Genomic DNA, 20,707 nt, shown 5'->3' with positions numbered 1-20,707 from the left:
GGCGTTGATCAGACAATTAAATAAAAGCGTTTGGCGCGTGAAATTTCTAAAATTGTGTGGCGTAACATAACCTTTTAAGGTTCAGTTTTTCTTATATATGACTATCAATAGAAATTTTACGCCTCCAACGCTCTGTAGCTTATCGGGTAGTTACTTAAATTTCAATTACAAAATTCGTGTCAGCCAGCCTGTCAACTCAAGCTAAATGAAACCGTTTAAAAATAGAGCAGTTATGTCACAGAGACAATGGCATACTTCAATGAATTTTGAGTTCTCGGGTTTAATATTAAATTAATGTATCAAGATTCAACCCCATGTACCATGCCTACGTATTACAATCAAAAAAAATTGATCATTAAATGATTTTCAATGTGTCTGGCTCTGTTTCATTAGAATCACTATATGTCTGTCGCGAAACAATGCAATAGTTCTCAACAATTTTTTAATGACAGTTCCCGGCAATTTTGTAATGATTGTTAATACATTTTCGGGATAGGCTTAGGATTACTATTGAAACGTTTTCGAAATCATTTTTGTGTAATTATCGGGCTATTTTGGGAAAATTTATTGTGATATAGGCGGAATATTAACTTAAGAGGTGTTTTGGAGTGTATCCAGGGTCAATTTTGGATAATTCTGTGATCAGCCAAGAAGTTTTTGATATGACAACATTGATTCTTTGATTTAACATTTTTTCCTTTTCCGATTCGACAATTTCGTTACGTTTAGGGCATCTTTGAATGGTTTGGGAAAAGTGCTGAAGTTTTATACTCCGAACTGAAATATCGGTACTCTAACTGTCGCGAGAAAGGGCACCTACCCAAAAAACATCGAAATATATTTGTGCAGCTCTTCTTCAACCGGTGAGAAATTTTGTGAAATACATACAAAGTTCTAAAGTTGATATCCCACATTGGATATATAAAGGTGTTCTCAAAGATGGCACTACCAAAGCCAACAGCTGTTTATTGTACAGAAGTAAACGAGTGGTTGGTAGCATTAATGTACATAATTTATACATGTTTTATTTTTATGTAAATACCTCAGTATTGGAATCTAACATTTGAGTCCAATTAGAGAATAATACTTCCGCACAATTTGAAAACTATTCTTTTCTCAAGTTGAGAAACAGTATTTCTTTTTCATATAATTGCTCTTTGTGAGCCACTGTTGGGAAATAACGCTTGAGATTTGAGAAGTATGCTGGTTATCGACTTGAGCTCGGATATGACTCAAGCCCATTTGTTTATTTGGTACAATGTTTTGAAATATTTTGATCCTGCTTTTAACCACTGTCTATCGCGTAATATAAACAATAACAACAAAATATGAAAGCTTTAAACGCGACTCAACCATACTCATCGACACGCATTTGATATACATAACCTGAGCCGTCAGTACAACTTAATGCGCGTACGGGTTTCAGTTTCATTTTATTATTTGTGACTTTTTTTGGGGTTTTTAATTCTTTTAAATATATTAAATTATTGTTGTTTTTGTCGATACGTTGACATTTGCTTAATACAATTGACTTGTTGTTGTCTCGTCGTTCAACGGCTGCAGTTGGTGGAGGACTGCTTTTCTTTTGTTTGTGGCTCACGCTGGTGGTTGTACACATTCAACGAAATCGTGTAAGCCGCAAATTTCGAATCGAATCAGTCTTTAAATGTGGCCCAAACGTGTTAGTACTTAAATAGCGGTAATCGGTTATGGTAGTAGCAATTATAGCGCAAGCGTATAACGACAACGTGAACGAAAAAATTTATTGTTTGAATTGTTAAAAAACATTTTACGCATGCGCGTGAATGAAAATTAGTGAAATATGAATTTGTGAAACAATTTCGTCGAAATGGAACTTAAGAGATATTAAGTGAGCACAGTGAACAATAACTAAATATTTAAAACAAATTAAAATGATAAACGTGAACAAGCAATTGATATACTCAACTATCAATTTGTTAAAAAAAAAATTGTTTTAAGCCCTTACAGCTTGAAAGTGAAATTTAGTGTCAAATCTACCTTCTTTTAAAGGAAAAAAATTTTTAAAATGCAGTAAGTTCACTTGATATGAGAAATCTCAAAGCTCGGGAAATATTTCGAACGTGTGTAACAAAAACAAAAAATAATTTGATAACTTATAAAAATTTGTTTAAGAATTCTAAAGTGTATACCAATGTAAAAGAAAGAGAAGACTGAAGAACTAACCACTTTTTTAAAGTGTTTCTAGCTTAAAGCAAGTTATACAGCAGCGAACAGAAAAATAGCAATTTTTCGTAATTTTTTTAATTTAATTCTTGATTTTAATTTTTAGTATTTTAAGAAAAAACATGAATTTTGTAACTTAAGCTATGCAAAAAAAATTCCAAAGTTTTAAGTGAACAAAAGTTTCCTAAATTCGTTCTTAAGTCAGCTGCAACAACCAAAAAAAGATATTGAAATCGAAACTGTGACCATTTCATTTTCTGAAACCGTAACCATTAAAACCCGCTGAATACTTTGAACCCTAGACCATAACCGTTATATTTCTGAAACCTCTAATCGAACCGAAGCCAATTCATTTTAGAAAATCGTTAATAAAAATTTGTATAGCCGTTTAATTTTTTTCAAAACCAAAGCGGAAACATTTTAAACCGTTTTATTTTATGTTTAATCTGAAGCGTAATCATGTAAAACCATTTCATTTTTCAAAATAGAAACCATAACCGTTTAATTTGTGAAAACTGAAGCGGTTTCGTTTCTCAGTACATACTAAAATCGTAACGGTTAATTTTTCAAAACCGAAGCCGTAACCGTTTATAACCGTTTCCTTTTTCAGTACCAAAACTTCTTTGAAAACCGCAAATAAGAATTTATATTGCAGTTTAATTTTTTCAAAACCGCACTGTAGTCATGTAAAACCGTTCCATTTTTTAAAATTCGAAACTCTAACAGTTAAATTTTAAAGACGAATCTTCTCATAACCGTTTCGTATCTCAATATTTCGTAACTGTTGAATTTTCCAAAACTATAGCTTTTTCTATTTTCGAATTCGAAACCGGGAACCGTTTAAAACTCTTTCGTTTCAGAAAAACGAGACTTTAACTGTTGAAAGCATTTAATTTCTCGAAACCGAAACTCTTACCTATTAAGTTTTGATTTCTCAAAACCGAAACAAAAGACAATTAATTTTTGAAATTCGCAAATAAGAATTTATACAGCAGTTTCATGTTTTCAAAACCGAAACTAAAACATTTTAAAACTTTTTTTTTCATTTAAAACCGTTCCATTTTTCAAAGATGAAACATTACCGCTTAAACCCGTTTCGATTTTCAAACTAGAAACCGAAACTGTCCCTGTGACTGTTTAAGCCCTCTTTCTTTTTTTGAAACCGTAACTATTTATAACCGTTTAACTTTTGAATTCCGAAACTATAACCGTCTTACCAATTCATTTTAAAAACTCGAAACAGTATCTACTTAATTTTTAAAAATCAAAAATGTTATCGTTTTCACAAGTTTTAGTTTTTCAAAACGAAACCGGAAATGTCTTAAACCTCTTCAGTTTTTAAAACTAAACACGTATCTGAACGGCGCAATTTTTGTTCGTCGGGAAAACTTTACTTTTCAATTGCCTAGTCAGTCCACACTAGCGTTTGTTGACGAAGAGTTATTCTCCGTTTAATCTAGACCAAGGGCTTAATAATTGCCACGTCCTCAACTACGAACCATATTTAACTCAATTCGCGTATGTGTCAAAGTTCCAGTACTTTAGCGAGCGCAACTCACGGTTCGTACCTTCCTACTCTTCAAAACAGTGGTGCATGCACAGCCACGGATCCACCGGTTATGAGCTCATCACAATTGACATCAGATTACCATCTGCCGCTTTTTTTTTTTTTTTGGGCATCGGTCACTGAACCAATCTACGGTTCGTTCCATTCTTTCTTCAAGGTACCGGTGCATCCACAGCCACCAGTCCGCCTATTATTTGTACATTATTTGCCAATCTACCGAATATTTGACATGGGCTCACCATACACTGCTTCTTTTTGATATCGGCTCATCGGTCAATGATCCATCGTTTGTTTGGCATCGGCACACCATCCATTGATTCACCAGGTCTTTTGTGCCTAGGCTCCTCGGACAACGATCAATCGGTTATTTAGATACCTATTCAGCGATCCAACGGTAATTTGACTTGACTCATTATTCATCGACCGACTCATCTGTCATTGATCCATCGATTGTGCTAACAACGCTACTCGCTTAACCATGCTGATGGGACATAACTTTAGCTACCAGCGACCATGCACCATCATAAATACCATAGTTAAGTAAATAGATACACAGATCACCCCTTTTACACTGCCCTCCGATTGGCCCTTCCCCCTCCGTAACCAAGCGCCTGCTATTTTTATCATCACGACTAGTTACATTATCCAAAAAAGCGTGTATGAGTGTTTGTCAGATGTGAGTAACACCGATAAAGTTGCTTGTATAAAGGAGGTAAGGCCTACTCGACCCCGGACTGGCAAATTACCATTCATCCCTTCGACAATGCCCACCGCAGATTGATTAAGATTTGAAATTACGATCATAGCCTAGAAGCTGCAAGGAGAGTGTAATTGGGAGAAAAACTAGAGAAAGATTGGGATCGCCACAAATACTGAGGGGAGAAATGAAATTGATAGGGAAAAGGAAATAAAAGTGTAAAAATGAGATGAAACCACTTTTCTTTACAGAAACCAAATTTTGAAATATGAGTTGCCAAGAAAAATTGTCTAAGCTTAAAAGCTTCTATATTTATAGCAGCCGTCGGCTCTGTTGATTTTTAATAAATTTTCTTTGAAAATTAAAGTAGCATTTTTTCGCGAACTATGCACGTTTTTTTAAATCTGCTTCATTGCTTATTAATAAATGCAAAAATTCTGCTTACTGCTTAAATTCAAAACATTCTATTATAAACAAATAAACAACTTTAGTGGGTAAGAATAATGACACCACCAACACGACCATCGGTGAGATAAAAATTATCACCACTTAGTAAATAAATTAGTGTCCAAAAAGCACTTTGCACTTCGTGCTTTTCGAATTTTGTAATCAATTCAAATAAAACGATGAAAATTTATTTAAAAACTTTCGCGTATTTATTTTTAATTTGATATTGGCTTTAAAATAGCAAAATACCAAAAACATGCTAAAAATTCCAAAAACAGTTTGAAATACCACAGAAGCGCACTTATATTTAATGACTGATTTATGGTGTAAAAAGGAATGTGTAAATAGATTTTAAATTAAATCAAGTAATTAAATTTTATTTTAAAGCAAATGTGTTATAGATAAAATGCGGTAAAAAGCGAAAAAGGTGCGCTGATGCGCATTGCATAAATAAAAATTTCAGAAAATTTGCATAGAATGCAAAAAAATCGATCAAACAGCGAAACAGAAAACGATCAACTTTTACTCTCCCCATTTGTTTGTGGCTATAAATTTTGATCGACATTGCGCTAAAAATCGTTCAACTGGTTGAGCGCTAACGCATCAAATACTACGAATACAACACTTAGTAATTTGTTTATAATTAATAGTGTATTCACTCAACACCTACAAAAATAGAAACAATTTAGAAAGCAACTCTTAATTAGCCATAAAATTGGCTTGCTCATATAAACAAAAATTGATTTGTATTAAATTCGCAAAGTTTTGGAAATTCATGGCGAAAGCCTCTTAGCTACGTCAATCAACATTTTCGGAATTTTCGTAAAATGTTTTCACCTGAAATTAAAAAAAGTTAGAGGCGTTTTTACGTGAAATTTCAATTCAATGTACAATGAAAAAAAATATTTGGTTGAACTGACTTTAGTTGTTAATAAAAAACAAACGTAAACTGAAAGTGGGCTCACCGCCTCTTACGATAATCCACTCACCGCTTAATTTATAAGAAACTATCAAAAATCACAAGCTCACATTAACATTCTAAACGTTTCCGTTCCATTTTTACATTCAAAGTAGTAGAATAACTGCAAGTGAATGATCACTCTATCCGGGCTGCCGGTTTTAAAACGCCCTATCTATCAGTTCTTCAACAGTTTATTTATTTACCTTTACATGGGGTTATAAAGCAAATGTAGACAGACATTTTCGAAAATATTAACAAAATTAATTGCGCAATGATTTAACAATAAGGCCCGGTTTTTCAGTACAAGTTCAACTCAGTTTGTCCGTTAAACTACGCTTAAATTTATTCTGCAGTTTTTCGTGTTTTTTAAAGCTCGTGTTGATAAGTGTGCTTACTTCTAAAATCTCAAGAGTTGTTTCCAAACAGTGGCTCAACTTAAGAACCATGGCGTACTCAGCAAAAGAGAAAATTTTTTATACTGCCGGCATTCTCTACTGCGCTAGTCAGTCATTCGATGCGACATTTCTGAAGAAATTATTGCTGGCGTTGTGAATGATAACTAAGTGTGATATCTTATCTGTCAAATGCCTGACAGGATGTTCAATATGGCTACTTTTTAGCGTTTTGACAGGGTGTTCAATATGGTGGCGCCTATCTTGAGCGGGTGATAGATAGAGATACAGAATGAGACAGCGATAGTCAAATACAAATCAGGTGATCTAATCACTTTGGAATTTTGACGTCTATGCAGAAGATATCACACTTAGTTATCATTCACAATGATTGCTGCAGATATTGCCGTTGCATCGCATTCTTATCAGTCTTCGGGAAGTACGAAGCGACATTTAGATACGAAAGCGACACATCATTTAGAAACTAATTTGAATGGAAGTAACTAAAGCGATAAAACGATAAGTGTCGACGAAGATAGTATTTTTGTATCCCGAAAGCAACTAATTGGATATTTTGGGAAGTTCAAATTAGCAAAGAGCATTCATAATGATTTGAGAAAATAGTTTGACAAAGTGGGCAGGTTGCCATTTCTGAGACAAAGAGAGAAAGCCGAAGCTGGATTAACAGGAAGCGCCACTGGAAAGTCAAGGAATCCAAAAATACGAATTAGTTCGTGTCCCATAAACAAGACTGCGATGTATGTGCTTGCAAGATAGTAATAGTAAGAGTAATAGAATTTCGTCGCCTTTTTAATATTTACAAAAAAATCCTTGTTTGAGCCATGGACCATAAAACCGTCTTTAAGAATTGAAAAACATTTAATTAAAAAAACAGTTACAGTTATTTATCGCCTTCTATCTGCTTGGAAGAAAAAATTCCGTTAAAGTATTTTTTTTTTTTTGAGAAATGAACTTATATAGTCGTTGCAACTACAAAACGTATCGAATTAGTTACACTTTGGCAAAAGATGACATAATTATCAGGAAATTGCTGCGGGGTATGTCCAATCTGCATATAAGATTTCATTGATACAGCATGCATATTTCATGCCTGCATAAAACTCTTTCCACCCGAGTACTTATGAATTGTTCTTACTTTTTCACTAATACTACACGCAAACTTTGAATATATATGTTTTCATTTAAAAAATATGAATTTTACATACTTTTTCATGCATATAGCATACATGCCTCTTGTATGCATACCATTCTTTCAACTGGGTAATTATTTCATTTGGCAGTTGCGTCAAGTCGCCGTTAATAAAATTGAATTTAGTAAAATCAACAAATTGGTTCTGTTGTTCTTGACTTAACGGAGATTCGGTGAAATTGATCGAATTATGGTTAATTCGACCGAGTTCTTTGTCAAGCGAACAAATTAGTTTAGTCATTTCAACAGAAGAGAAATTGTCGCTCTTAAGTTAACAAAACACAAAAAACATACAAATTTTAGAAATAAGGTTTTTCAATTAGAAGAAAATTTTCCTAAGCGGGGTCGCCCCTCGGTACTGTTCGGCAAGCACTCCGAGTGTATTTCTGCCATGAAAAGATCTCAGTGAAAACTCATCTGCCTTGCAAATGCCACAACATAGGTACTTTCGTACAAAGCTGTCGCAACAACTTTTTTTGTTCATTTGACTACTAAAACGGTCAATTACGAATCAACGATTTTTGCGCAGTTGATTCAACATCTTGTTGCGATGGATAAAAATTGACAGAAATTTCGGTTGAATTGACCCGTATTTCGGTTGATTTTGCCAGTATTTTTCTGTCAGTGTAATGAAGAAAATTCCATAAATCATATTTGTTACTTTGTTTGGTGGAGATTATTTGCAATTACACTTTTTTAATGAACAGAAAAATCCCGCAGACCATTCCTAGTGCGCTAAACTTGTACTTTTTGTATTCTTTCATATAACACTTTTTAAAGTAAACAACAACAAAACATTTAGAAATAGTACACAAAATGTTGAAAAAATACCGCATACTTTTTGCTTTAGCGCTTTCCCGAAGAAAACGCATTTACATGTTGTGTACATAAATTTTTGTACTATGTATTATACATTTAATACTTTTCTTCTACATAAACAATCTTTTGGATTGGAAAATTTTGCGTAAATTTTATTGAAGAAATTTATTAAGCAAAATTTAGAATTCAGCTACATATGTATGACGTTGAAAGTAGTGAGCAAAGGCTAGTCCAGCTTAGTTGCTTTTACATATATTGTTTTGTAACTTCTTGAATCTTTTTCTTTTAAATTTAAACGATACCAGGCCCATTTTCCAAAATTTTACTAAGTTTTTAATTTATATCATTAAAATAATATATGTATATGTATGCCAAGTTTAATCACTTTATCAGCACATCTTGACGAATTGCCCCAATTTTTCGAAATTTTCGATATCGAAAAAGTGGGCATGTTTGTCGTTCGATATCGTCCGGAGAGTTTTTCAAATGTCAAAGTTTTTCAAGTTTCAACGTCATTTTTCCAAAGAAGATATTGTATGAAACACTGTTGTTTGCTAAGTGGAGATTTTGTAGAGATTTTCAAAATACTGAAATTTTTTACAAAAGTTGTCTCAAATACTATTCTTGTCAAGTAGAAAGTTTTTAAAGATTTTCGAAATAATTGCTTGTAGAGAGTTTAGAGAGATTTTCAAATGTGGAAAAATTGTGCAATGATTTTTGTTCATGCGACCCAATATACATATTTCCAAAGGACTTATTGTCTGGAATACTGTTTTTGTCAAGTGGAGAAATTGTAGAGATTTTCAACATACTGAAAAATTATGCAAAGATTTTCGCTGATATGTATCATCGCATTCCTCTGTAAATTGTCTAAAATAAAATTCTTGTCAAATGGTAAGCTTTTAAAGATTTTCGAAATAATTGCTTGTAGAGAGTTTAGAGAGATTTTCAAATGTTGAAAAATTGTGCAATGATTTTTGTTCATGCGACCCAATATACATATTTCCAAAGGACTTATTGTCTGGAATACTGTTTTTGTCAAGTGGAGAAATTGTAGAGATTTTCAACATACTGAAAAATTATGCAAAGATTTTCGCTGATATGTATCATCGCATTCCTCTGTAAATTGTCTAAAATAAAATTCTTGTCAAATGGTAAGCTTTTAAAGATTTTCGAAATAATTGCTTGTAGAGAGTTTGGAGAGATTTTCAAATGTGGAAAAATTGTGCAATGATTTTTGTTCATGCGACCCAATATACATATTTCCAAAGGCCTTATTGTCTGAAATACTGTTTTTGTCAAGTGGAGAATTTGTAGAGATTTTCAACATACTGAAAAATTATGCAAAGATGTTTGCTGATATGTATCATCACATTCCTTTGTAAATTGTCTGAAATAACATTCTCGTCAAATGGAAAGCTTTTAAAGATTTTCGAAATAATTGATTGTAGAGAGTTTGGAGAGATTTTCAAATGTGGAAAAATTGTGCAATGATTTTTGTTCATGCGACCCAATATATTTCCAAAGTACTTACTGTCCGAAATACTGTTTTTGTCAAGTGGAGAGTTTGCAAAATGCTGAAATATTGTTCAAAAGTTTTTTTATGTGCCACATCAAATTTGCAATGAATATATTGTCTTTTTGTCAAGTATAAACTTTTCAAAATGCTAAAAAATTATATAAATTTTGCATATGCTTTTTGCTTTGTAGAGATTTTAGAAGGTGATTTTTTATAAAAATTTACCTAAAATGGCCGTGAATTAGGTCTATATGCTAGCTGATAACTTGTGGAGAGTTTGTAGAGCGATTGAACTGCTAGAGTACAAAGAAATTTAGGCAGTTAACAACAACAAACCAAAAGCTCCAAAATTCGAAACATATTCGTATATTCATTTATTTGTTTTTGTTTTTTTAGAACTACATAATTTCCCATTAAGTAATTTGTTAAGCCTTTTATACTTTTCCAAGTGATTGCTTTGCACGAGAAATGATGCAATACGACCAACAACTCATCCATTATTTGCTTAACCATTAAGTATATGACCTTTTAAAAGCTTACATACGTATTACATATTTACTCAAAACATTAACATGATGTATATCTGTACTAGTATCTATTGTATATGTAAGTCTAATACTTAGACAAAGTTTGATTTATACAAACCACAAAATTAGTCACATTTATTGACACAACATTTTTTTACAATTACTTATTCACATTCATTTTCTCTTCTTCCTCGATTTCGAATGATTGCCGGCACTTTGGGTTGCATATTAACTACCACTTTCGTTGTTTGCGATCCGTGTCTTCATTTAGGAGCAGTATACAAAACCCTGTAGGGAAAATTTAAAGCTTTGAAATTATGCGTTCAACGCCTCCAAATTTAACATAGTATATACCTTTTAAATGCAGTAAACTGGTGAATTCGACACGATATCCTAACTTTTCTATAGTTCGAAATAAATTCCACAGGACAGATCCAGTTCATTTACCGGTTCTATTTCATTAGTTCTGGTACAGGCAAAAATACAAATCAAAAAAACCTTGGCGATATGGGCCAGGTTTGATCTGTAATTGAAGTGAAGATAAATGTTAAATAAAAAATAAAAACCACAGCACCACATCTCGAGAATATAACTCCCCTAAGCTGAGTCGTAGCAGTAACGAACAAGTCCCCCAAAGGGAAGTACCTGATTTGGTATTGTCTCTCCGAAGTTTACTACATACCGTGAAGAATATTGTTATGGTAAAATCTCAAAGGCTTTAACCGCTACAAGTTTTCAACAGGGTTGTTCAAACTTCCTTGTTTATGGAATGAGTTCAATCGTGTACTGAAGATCTCGTAAGAACCTTTCCTTTTATGCCCATATCGTACGAACAAATTTGTTTACCTCCGGTCCATATTGTGCATCTACAGCGCCGCCTGTAAAAAAATATCCAATTCGTCAAGCCGTATTCAAGTTTTGAGTATACAAACAACCAACAATCCATTCTGTAATTACATATGTAGATGTGTCCAAATATGCGAATTTTTCAAAGATTTCGAACCTTAAGCATTTTCATCCATGAACCATGCTTGAATTCCCTAGCTCACCATAGTTCATACCAGAAAAGTAGCTACCCGTCTTCAAAGTAGCAGATTCACTTCCTTATGTTCAATCTAGCGGATTTACTTACTTATATTGCATTGTCACAGTACTCCCCAATTTTTTACGAGTTGCACAAATCTACCTACCAATTTTGAACCGTACCCTACAAAACTGGAACTCTCTTTTCTGTTGCATTGCCATCGTGCTCTGAACTATGTTCAATGATTTAAGTCCATAGTTTTTAAAGACGATCAAAATATTCTGTATATCTCACTTTTTTATCGATTATTTATCGAAAAGTGATAGATATGCTACTGAAAATGTGTCCATTTCTTATCAACAGGTTATCGGTTTTTCCCGAAAACTTATAGATTTAATATCAAAAAGTTTTCAATTTGCCATCGGAAAGTAACTAATTGGCTATCGGCGTGTAATCGAAAAGTTATCGTTTTGTATTGGAAAATTTATCGAAAGGTTATCTATTTTTCCAAAAAACTATCGATTTTTATCGGAGAGCTATTAATTTGTTATCGTCGTGCTATTGATTGTTATCGACGACTAATCGGCTTATCGTAAAAAAAAAAACTTTTATATAAAATCGACGACCCTCTGTAAACCGTAATAACAAGCCAATACGGAAATAATTAGAGGCTGATGACGGCGTTAAAAAGCCAAACAAATAGCTTCACGATAGAAATTTGCTGTCGATAACAGTGCGATAATTAAACAATAGCTTGTCGGTATCGCTTGCTACCTCTAAGAAGCCGACGAAACTCTTCTCAAAAAGCCTGAAATTATTTTTTTCTGGTAAAGTTACCTCAGTTGTGGGTTTAAGTAGGGGAGTTCTACACCTTTTCCAGTTTAAGTTCAGAAATTTACAATTCAGTTCAGGAAATTTCCAATTCAAGTTCAGAAAATTTCAATTCATGTACAGAATTTCCAATTCAAGTTCAGAAAGTTACAATTTAAGTTCAGAAAATTACAATTGATGATCAGAATATCCAATTAAAGTTGAGAAAGTTCCAATTAAAGTTCAGAAATTCCAATTTAAATTCAGAAAAATACAAATCAAGTTCAAAAAAATGCAATTCAAGTTCAGAAAATTACATTTTAATTCAGAAAATTACAATTCAAATTCAGAAAATTATAAGTAGGGTGTTATTTTTCAAAAGTTATTCCAATTCATACTACGTAATGTAATATGTACTTACATGTTATTTGCGGAAGTGATGATGCTTCGGTCACAATGGTGGCTTGGATATACTGTATTCCAAGTTTTCTCCAAAGCGTGTACAACCCGAGCTAAGAAATCAAACAGAGGATAACTCTTTGCAACAGGTGCATGAGGACGCTCCGGCCATGAAAGAACTTGGAAAGTAAATGGAAGGGGGAGACCTCCACAGAGTTGCGAGAGGCAGGTGGAGGAAAACTTGATCTGTGCACACAGTACTTATACGTTACTTGCGAGATTGTGAACGCTCCGTTGATTTCGTCATAACTAATGTCATACTTAATGCAGATAAATGCTTGTGACCTTTAGAATATAGCTGGATGTCCTTGTAACTGACCTCTTATGAGAGGAGGAGAGTGAGCCTTCATATCTTTGTATCAAATTATTAGCGCTAACATTTACCATCTTACATACTTTAAAAAAATTCCTGATAAACTTTCTGAACTTGAATTGTAATTTTCTGAACTTAAATTGTAATTTTCTGAATTTAAATTGGAAATTCTGAACTTTAATTGTAATTTTCTGAACATGAATTGTAATTTTCTGAACTTAAACTGGAAAAGGTGTAGTTAACTCAAAAACACTAGTTTTCTAGACGTACACCTTTTTTGTTTCGTGGTCGTCGAGTTTTAAAGAGAGTTCAAAGCACCAGCGCCAATTCAACTGCATATCTTCGCTTTTGGTACTTAAAATAAATTGGCCCACAAGAAATTGACTTTATGTACTAAGGTAGTAGAAATCCCTTCCAAGTTGCCGGATTTTGAACTGCAGATGATCTAGTTTTGGTAGAAGCAGATCCTAAATATTTGGTACTGTGGCCGAATCTTCGAATGACAAGTGTCTGTCGTTAGTTATTGCTTTCCCTGCAGGGAAGCGACAGTAATATTCAATTTTTACGCGATTGTGAGAGATAGATACTACTTACATTTGAATATATATATGAACAAATGTATATTTTCCACGACACCTTTGAACCACTCACTTAATAAATATTATTGACGTAAATTGTATTAGCTTTTAGCATATTAAACCTGTTTCCTGACACATTAACAAATTAAAAAAAAAAAAAACCTCATTTGCCTATCATGTCAGTTTAAATTCGGCACGACTTACATAGATCCCCTGGCGTTTTATTCATTCGTCATTAGTTACGGTGTGACACACTTACGTAGTTACGAGCGTATTTCATGTTTCACTAGAACTGTATATTGTCGTCTGACTTATATTGCCACCTCCCACTATGACTTATGCCGGCATATTTATATTGTTGTATGTCATGAAAGCAACCACGGATGTGTGAAAGAACGATCTAACTCAGAATTAGTTGCAAAAACAGCCTAACTTCATAAAAATTCAATTCTGAGACGCTTCTGCAAAGATTTTTAAGATATAGCGATCTTTCATTCAGCCGCCGGATGTACGAAATATCTCCACCATTCGAATCGCCCGGTAATTCAAAAGTAATTATGCAGAGAAAATAATTTCACAATCAACAAAATGTTAAGCATGTGCGTAAATTTGTTTATTTAATTTATTTTGATAGCCTAATTGAGCGTTGTGGTATTCGCACATTAAACATTGAGGTATTTCTAAAAATATGGTCGGTAATGTTAGATTGGAATTTGTTATTTTTCTACCTGTAGTGCCAAGGTTTTGCTCTATAAATTGAACTTCAATTTGATTTTCGTTTTCGATTCAGCTATATCTTATGTATGTAAGTAAATATTTACATTTATAAGTGTGGTTTTGTTAAGCCGGCCGGACCTCATATCGACTGCTTATGTATGTAAGTAAATATTTACATTTATAAGTGTGGTTTTGTTGAGCCGGCCGGACCTCATATCGACTGCTTATTCTCATAGTTCTACCAGTAGTTTGTTTGGCCAAACTGACAGTCCATAACAAGAACATGGACCTATGTTATAAAATAACTATGCCCTCTCGAAAATATCAGAAATTTTATAGGACCGGAAAATTTTTTTATACCTTATTGCTGGTGTCTTAATATGGCAAGCACAGGACATGAACACAATGTATGCTCAGCCGGTTCATCCTGAAACTCGCTGTGAGAACGCTTGTCAAGAGCCTACACTCCCTCTTTTTAGTGTCTTACGTCTAAAGACGCACATGGTCTTTATCACTTTGTAGCTCCGTGCTCGGTTTTATGCCACTCCTGTTTGGTTGATCATGTGCCTTCTTTTTAGCGCACCCAATCTGAATGAGTCGCCTTCCTTATATGTTTCAGGGGTTACACTTTCCTTTTCCAACCCTTATACCCAGAAACCTAGCATAGATCTATGTTTCTTCTTCTAATAATTCATTTTAGTGCTTAATAAGCGTAGAAACCACGTTGTCTGCAGTTTACACAGCACCATTATCTCTGTTGCTTTGGTCGCAACTACCACTTCTGCCCGAAAGTCGCTGCAATGATGTGACAGTTATTTTTGAATAGTAACAGTATACAGCCGACCTTTCCGTTAGCGACTCCTTCCGTTAATGTGTAACTATTGACATACACGCGTATCGTATGTTCTGCCATTTCCGTACCCTAACGCCATTCCAACAACTCTATCGTGGATCGAAGATCTCCATCCAAGCTCATGTAGTCTGTTCGCCCTGTTGTAAATGCAGTTGTTAACTCTATATTATAGAGAGTGTGGGCGATAGGCCCGTAAGCTATGATAGTGAGCGAGCATATCGTGGACCTAGAAGCCAGTTGCTGTCAAGTGGCTTGCTACGTAAATAACACAATGGAACTTGAATCGGTCCTGAAGGCTTTAGTTGAAGGATATGGTTAGGAAGACCTCGATTGTTTTTATGTTGCTGCAGGAGGGTATCGATAAGGATGGGCACTTTCGCCAAGGATAGTCAAAGGCTAAAAGAGATAGTTGTTACCAGCCGCGTCTACTCCTTAAATTACGATCTCGTTAAACATTGAGCACGAACAGCATTATCAAAGAGTTGTATGCCTTTACAACGATGCCATCGGTAAAGAGCGGCGGCGGGTTGCTCTCCATATACTGCTAAGTGTGGGGAATTCGAAATCCACTTGGGTAGCAAAAGGCTATTTAAGCCCTTAACTGTGGTACAATCTAGAAAGGTCTAGGAGTGCCTGACTTGAACCTATTTAAGATTGGGATCAAGCGAGACATCTCGACCCCCCAACAATATCCCGGACCTCTTTCACATGGATCTTGGAGTTTTGCTGTCCATCAGGGGAGTGCTCATAAGCAGACAAGCCTCGAATCAGCTAAGCAAACGCTCGGCGTACACACACACAGCTTGCAGTGTACCCAAGTCCTGGTTTGAAAAATATAGCTGACGGTCTGCTAAAATTATTGGGTTCACTAAAGCTCATCTTTTAGAGCTTTTTGGTGTAGAATAAAGTGGAAGGAGAAAGATAAAACGGGGAGGCGTGGGAAAGTGAGAAGAGGGACAGCGAGAGAAAAGCACCTACAAAGAGTTGGAGATATAGAAAAAGAGGGGAAGTGCGAGAAGAGGGGGAGAAGCAGTGGTAGGGCAGAGGAGATAAAGCAGAGCATGAATGCTCTTTAAACGCTTTTCAATTGCATCTTGGAGTAGAGGACGCTGATGATTCAGAGCGATTGACCACGAGGTTCCCAGAACAGTGATAGGTATTTCACGCACAGTGAATTTGTCCGTGCTCACTTTACAGTTAGTGAGTAAAATTTTATAAATTAAAATATTTGTCATCGTTCTTAAAAAGAATATTTCTTATTAAGTTGATTGTGGCGCCTCGTTTCGCAAATATAAATTTCTTTGAATGCATTGGCAGGTGTTCACTTCCGTTTCGAGTCGCAAATTTGCGTGACGTTATGAAACGATGATCTAAAAATGTTTAAAAGCGAGTAAATGTTTAAATAAAATATGAAAATGAAAGAGTTTGGGTTGATTGTAAGACAATTTAGAAAACTACTTATTATGCGCGTACAAATACATATGAGCCATAGTGATGTGCGGTACCGAATATTTAAAGAATCGGTTAAGCGCATTCAGTACTAACCTACCCTAAGATTGTTCCTGAAATGAAGTAATTCGTCTCCGATATGTTTTTGATGAAAAGTACATTCATTGTGTTCAATTTGTGCATAAGTAGTAAATTCAAATTTTATTCCATGATCCATTTTCGGTTTTTCACTTTCGAAAGATTACAAAGCATTTTGGAGCGATTGTTCGTAATCCTTTGTCAAATTTGCTTTGGAGACAACCCCGTCTCGTTCTGAGGAATGAATGGCGAAAATCAGCTCAATATACATTCGCTATAAAAGCATAAACTAAATACGTACGCGACAAAACGAAGAGCGTAGACTGAAGATGGCACAATGTCGTATTCGGTATGTCTCCAATCCGAAACTGAAGAATTTTGTTTCGAGTTTAATAAACATAAGTGTAAGATCTTGTATGGCAATTTCACACAGCGATTTAATGAAATAATTAATCAAGTTATCTACATTAAAGCCCTTGTCGAACTTAATCTGCTATACAAAAAATAAACTGTTAATTATCTCGTTATCACTTTATTGAATGCCTAATGGAGTCAAAAATCTAGTCGGGTTTGCATGGTATTTCGGATTTTATTCTCAACAATTTACAAAAAATTAAAAAAAAAATTGTTTCTGTAACGAAAATATTATGGATCTTTAAAATAAGGGCACATGTTTGATTAAGTGCAACATCTGTAAATGGTTGCGTATGTATGTATCTTATTTTAATTTTCTTAGAAGGAAACGGCCGCCACGGCGTGATTCCATTAAGCTTCTGTGTGAAATTAGTACTACATTGTTTTATAAAAGAAGGCGTTACATCTCCTTTACAATAGCCTGAAGGCCCTCTAAACTATCACATGGATCATCTTTCGTTTTATAAAAGAATACTTTAATTCTTCTTCTTCTTAAGAAACGAAGCCTCCTGCCAGCACCAGAATCATTATCAGTAAGCCCTTTGTTTCAAACTTTCTTTAGGAACAGCTTTTGCTCTACTCGAATCTTTTTCGGTTTAATTTGATCCGGGTTTCTGTATCTTTAGACCTACATTTCTTTTTTTCCAAAACTCAAAAGCAACGATTCATCAAAATAGCCGGTTTTCCGGATACGGTTCCTCCGTTATGTGCATCACTAACATATCGTAAAGAAAAATTCTACGCAGCAACATTTGGAAATACCAAATTTTCTTGAGTTTAAAAAAAGTATTTAGGTACTTTTTGTTTTGATCAATGCATTCGATTTGGCATTATATATTATGAGGTAAGTGTTGAGTTGATCGTGCTCGAAAGCACGTTAGCCGTATAAGCAAAGTACAGTTTTCTAGGAAAGCTTTTCATAGCTAAACGGCTAGCTAAGGCTAGTGAGTAATCAGTTTATAAAGTGGATTTATGCAAACCACGTCTTAGAAGTGCATGTCTATGGCTTAGTTGGAAAGTACTTTTTGTTATACCCAGCACTCATTTTGTTTAAGCAAGTGGTGCGAGCTTGCTGTATATAATACTTTGATTTTCAATAGCTATTGGTTTGCTAGGGGGAAACCGGTCAGTAACCAGCTGACATATCACCACAGGCACTACCTTTGAGAGAAAGGTTATATTTATTACAAACCCGAGTATTTAGAGCCTCAAGATATTTGTGAATCAAGACTTCAGACCTTAAAATTCCAGTGAATTTTGCAAGTTCGGTAAAATAACATTAACCTTAATTTGACTATGCTCCAGTCCCTTTCCTATATATGCTAATTCGAATGGCATGCGGCTCCTAGTGCGAAATATTTACCACCTAATCCGTTACATCGCTTGGCAGAAGATTACTCTCATAGAAAAAGAGTGATAGCAGACGATTGTTGCGTGATCTAATTTTCGGGGGCAAACCTCAAGGAGGATTGTCATTTTATACTGGAACCTAATACTGCATATAAATAACAATACATGACGCTTGATGCTTTTTTAGCTCGTCTCCTCATACAAGCGCAGATCATACTCTCTTTCTTGTTTCTTAATTTCCGATTTTGGAGATCAATGCTCTCAGGCAGAACCTCTTTTCTTAGACTAGTCGGAGCTGGTTTCGCGCCCGGTTTTACTTTCTGCGTGAATTGCTGCCATCATCGCAAAGACCTTCTATGATGACGATGTTCAACCTGAGCCTTTCATCTTTCTCCACATCTATACCCTCAGACCGCTGTTTTAGAATTTAAGAAGCTTCAAAACAAATTCGGTCATCCAAACTGAGCTCCTAGCGATAAATATTTTAAAGGTGTGCGTAGGTGGAATTTCACCACCGTTTCTTGTTTGTAGCGTTAAAGTCGTCCAACTTCGAAGACTCGCTACGATTTTGGATTCAAATCGCAGTTTTTCATCCTTGGAGTCCACAAGGAGTAACCCCGGCCTTAGTACACCTCATAGAAAATCAGGAGGTGTGTTCAACTTCTGCGATCTAAACCATTATAGCAGCTTGCAACCGGATTCAGTCCTCCTTTTCAAGAGCCTTCGCAGGATATTATTTTTGCAGCACTGTATTTTAAGGACGTGGGGGGATTTTTGTTGCCGTGGTACATACTGCTTTGTTTCCGAGCCATGTGTGACGTTTTTGTTCTGGTTTCTCTGCCTGGATTTCCGCTTTTAGCTGCTTCATGTATGACCTTGAGTGGATTCTTGAACACGTGACGAACTTCGAAATCTGTTTTCGTTCATTCGCGACTCCACTCGTTTTCTTCGGGGGAGGCCACAGCGGTTATATCTGGAATTTACCCTACTGCCAGTAACACAAGCACCATTTAACCCAGCATCCACACCGCCCATGTCTTATAACTTTATCAACGCTACGGGAGCGCGGTATTCCATTGTGTCCCGGTAGACTAGCGATCTTGCGTTATCTCTCGCTTTGATTGCGGATATCGCGTTTACTCATTGATTTGTGGTCACCAGGTCCGGTTTTTCTGTTTGTTGGTAACTCTCCTATGTTCGCTATGCCCGCTGCTTTCTTTTCATTCAAAGGATGAAAGTTCAGACCTTCTCGCCCTTACCTCTAGATCAGAGGTGCACAACACAAGCAGAGCTTTGAGTACAAAAACAAGAATGGTAGAAGATAGTTTGAGTATAAAAAATGCACATGAGATGTTTACTGCCTGAAGTAAAACCGAAAACTAATTGACTAATAAAGCGCTTTTTAGAGGATGGGCCTCTGGTAGTTTGAATACTAGTTCATCGTGCCCGCTTCTTCTTTCAGGCTCTCTGCTCTCCGGATGCGGCTGAGGGAAGGCAAAGGAACGGGAAAAAGGATTGGGACGGATGAAATGTTTTGAAAAAGAAGTCGGGGAGAAAAAATAAGTTGATTGATAGTTTTGCTAAGGAAAATAATGACAGTGGCAGTGATAATAGATAATTAAGAAGATATATGAAGATAAAGGCTAAGGCGACGACGAAAACAAGCTCGAAGAAGCGTACTATAAAATCGTCTATGCAATTACAGTTAGATTAGAAGGTCGGTTACCTACCTACGGTTTGGGCTAACGGCTGTGATTATGGTTACAGTTTGGCCTTCGGATACTATGGTTTAGGTTTACGGCTGAGATTATGTTTAAATGGCTAGAGCTACGGTTATGGTCAGGATTATTGCAGCTACTGTTACGGTTGTGATTAAAGTAACTGTTGTAGTCACTGTTACGGCTAAGTTGCGCTCACTATTATGGTTATGGTAAAAGTTGCGGTCGGTGTTAGGGTTATGTTAATAACGCGTTCACTGTAACGGTTATATTTATGATTGTAACAGTTGCGGTCACTGTTACGTTTGTAGTTGTAGAAACAGTTATGGTCAGTGTTACTGTTACTGTTATGGTTTTAGTAAGAGTTGGAATAACTGTTATGGTTATGGTTTTGATAACAGTTACGGTCACTGTTACGGTTATGGTTATAGTAAAAGTTTCGGTTATGGTTATAGTAAAAGTTTCGGTTATGGTAGAAATCAAATTTGCGGTCACTGTTGCGGTTATGGTTGTGACGACAGTTACGGTCACTGTTACCGTTATGGTTTTAGCAAGAGTTGCGCTCAATGCTGCCGTTATGGTTGTGGTAGCAGTTACGGT

General features: G+C 35.3%; 1 protein-coding gene and 1 long non-coding RNA gene across 3 annotated transcripts in view; one reads left to right on the top strand and one right to left on the bottom strand.

Annotated features, from left to right (window-relative positions):
- loco (locomotion defects) overlaps positions 1-20,707 on the top strand; it is a 418,869-nt gene that overhangs the window by 301,710 nt on the left and 96,452 nt on the right. Inside the window, exon 1 of one of the 2 annotated variants that reach the window (XM_067758429.1) lies at positions 1,447-2,052. The exons of the other annotated variant lie outside the window; for it this stretch is intronic. The gene's annotated coding sequence lies outside the window, so the exon portion shown is untranslated. Of the gene's footprint in view, positions 1-1,446; positions 2,053-20,707 lie in introns of those variants that run through there. 2 annotated transcript variants of the gene reach the window in all.
- Positions 10,204-11,722, bottom strand: LOC137235455 (uncharacterized). Its single transcript, XR_010947901.1, has 3 exons — positions 11,027-11,722; positions 10,699-10,867; positions 10,204-10,632 (listed from the first exon to the last, which is right to left on the bottom strand). It is a non-coding gene; the product is annotated as an uncharacterized lncRNA (long non-coding RNA).

This window comes from Eurosta solidaginis, chromosome 1 (assembly GCF_040869045.1).
Source record: "Eurosta solidaginis isolate ZX-2024a chromosome 1, ASM4086904v1, whole genome shotgun sequence".
NCBI classification, from domain to species: domain Eukaryota; kingdom Metazoa; phylum Arthropoda; class Insecta; order Diptera; family Tephritidae; genus Eurosta; species Eurosta solidaginis.
The sequence above is the reverse complement of the archived record's forward strand: the minus strand, read 5'-3'. Positions and strand labels throughout refer to the sequence as shown.